Here is a 2,500-nt window from a genome sequence, read left to right as displayed (position 1 = left end):
GGGATGAATGCCCGCTGACGTTCGTCCACAGCACATGCACGCATCAGGCGTGACGCGAGAACCTTGTGAAAGGTCCGCGCCAACACCGAGCAGACCGTAATGGGGCGAAAGTCAGCGGGGGATGTTGGTGCAGCCGTTTTGGGGAGAAGTGACGTCCGGGCGCGAAGCAGACGCTCGGGGAGGGCGCGGGCCAGGAGGAAGAGGTTCAAGAGTTTCACCAGGACTTCATGCGGCAGGCGCCGCAGCTCCGCTGGAGTCAGGCCGTCCGGCCCGGCTGCCGATCCCCTGGGCGGCAAGGCAGCAGCGACCTCCTCACGTGTGACCGGCCCCCATAGGCACTCAGGAGCGACAGGCTCCGAGTGCGGGAGAAGGCGGTCACGGATGAAGCCGGCGGTGGAGATCGGCTTCTTCGTGAAGAGGTCCGCCCAGAAGTCCAGCAGACCGGGGATGTCGGGTGGCGGCTGCAGCAGGGTGCCGTCCAGCAAGCCGCGCACGCAACGCGCACGCGACCTACGGAAGGCGTCCTGTGTCCGCGCGTATTCCCAGCGGCGCCGCTTGCGCTTCTGCAGCGGCGGGGCGGCAGGCGGCCGCTTGGATGGTTGGCGCGGCCGCTGTGTCCTGGTGATCGACCTCTCCCCCCTGGACCCGACCGACGCAAGGGCATCCGGGAGCATGCCCAGGATGACATCGGGCGGCGTGCCCCGCCCCAGACCAATGACTCGATCCAGGGCAGAGAAACGCTGGGCGGAAGCAGGTAGCCCCGCCAGATGCTCCCAGATGGCGGCGTCAGTCGGCCCCTCCGGCGGCGGCCCGGTGGTGTCGGCCGCGAAGTCCTCGGCTGCGTCGACGGGCGGCGCAGCGGCCTCGCCCGCGTCAGGCAGCGAGCTCGCTGCTCCACGGCGGGACGCCGGCTCTTCACCCCGACCGATCTCAAGTGCCTCCATGAATTGGCGGACAAGCTGCTTGTGGGCAGCTTGCCGCCGTCGGCACTTGATTGCCTCAAGCGTTCGGTCGGGGAACATCCTGGTAAGTTCTTGATTTACAAAGAAGAACCGGGCGTCCCTCTCCAGGAACAGTTCGGCCTCTGCCTTGGCGAGCGACAGGACTTCTTCCTCCGTCCACCTCGCGCGATGCCTCTCCGTCACGATCTCAGCGTTGGCGGCCGCAGGGTGTTGGCGGCGGCGATGGACCCCGAGACCGTTCTTCGTGGTAAAAGTGCGGTGGCACTCACTGCAAGCAAAGGGAGCTACACAAACTATCGCATTTTCGTTACGGCCGGTTGGCCGGATAGGTGCTGGGGTAGCTGGGGTGGCACCTTCAGCGGAAGGGCCACCATCTCTTGTTTCTTGTCGGCTGCCCCCAACTATAAAGGGATAATGCGAGGGGGGGCTGGTAACCCCCCCAAGCCCCTGGTGCGGTCTTCCACTCTGCAAAAATCAGCGGGCCCACGAGAAGGGGAGAAGACCGCAGGAGAGGAGAGGCTAAGAGGGCTAGGCCCATGTATTGCGCATCACTCTCCCTGTAACTATAACCCAAGGAAGGCACCTCGCAGCAGCAGCACGACTACATCAAGACCGCACTTCGAAAAGCCAAGTCCGGATGCAGCCACACCGCCGCCACTTGACCACCTTAAGAGAGTCATAGTTACTCCCGCCGTTTACCCGCGCTTGCTTGAATTTCTTCACGTTGACATTCAGAGCACTGGGCAGAAATCACATTGCGTCAACACCCGCTAGGGCCATCGCAATGCTTTGTTTTAATTAGACAGTCGGATTCCCCCAGTCCGTGCCAGTTCTGAGTTGATCGTTGAATGGCGGCCGAAGAGAATCCGCGCACCCGCGCGCCCCCGGAGGAGCACGCTAAGGCGGACGCGGCCTCGCAGCAAGGAAGATCCGTGGGAGGCCAAGGCACGGGACCGAGCTCGGATCCTGCACGCAGGTTGAAGCACCGGGGCGCGAACGCCGCGCAGGCGCGCGCATCCTGCACCGCCGGCCAGCACGAGGCCAACCGACGGCGAGAGCAGACCACGCCCGCGCTAAACGCCCGCACTTACCGGCACCCCTACGGCACTCACCTCGCCCAGGCCCGGCACGTTAGCGCTGACCCACTTCCCGACCAAGCCCGACACGCCCCGATCCTCAGAGCCAATCCTTATCCCGAAGTTACGGATCCAATTTGCCGACTTCCCTTACCTACATTATTCTATCGACTAGAGGCTCTTCACCTTGGAGACCTGCTGCGGATATGGGTACGAACCGGCGCGACACCTCCACGTGGCCCTCTCCCGGATTTTCAAGGTCCGAGGGGAAGATCGGGACACCGCCGCAACTGCGGTGCTCTTCGCGTTCCAAACCCTATCTCCCTGCTAGAGGATTCCAGGGAACTCGAACGCTCATGCAGAAAAGAAAACTCTTCCCCGATCTCCCGACGGCGTCTCCGGGTCCTTTTGGGTTACCCCGACGAGCATCTCTAAAAGAGGGGCCCGACTTGTATCGGTTCC

The 2,500-nt window shown here is 63.5% G+C and overlaps 1 pseudogene; it reads right to left on the bottom strand.

The window, feature by feature from the left end:
- Positions 1-2,500, bottom strand: part of LOC126434465 (large subunit ribosomal RNA) — a 7,963-nt pseudogene that overhangs the window by 3,451 nt on the left and 2,012 nt on the right.

This window comes from Schistocerca serialis, unplaced genomic scaffold, assembly GCF_023864345.2.
Source record: "Schistocerca serialis cubense isolate TAMUIC-IGC-003099 unplaced genomic scaffold, iqSchSeri2.2 HiC_scaffold_1189, whole genome shotgun sequence".
NCBI classification, from domain to species: Eukaryota; Metazoa; Arthropoda; class Insecta; order Orthoptera; family Acrididae; genus Schistocerca; species Schistocerca serialis.
Note: the sequence above shows the minus strand (reverse complement) of the source record. Positions and strands in the feature narration are given on the sequence as shown.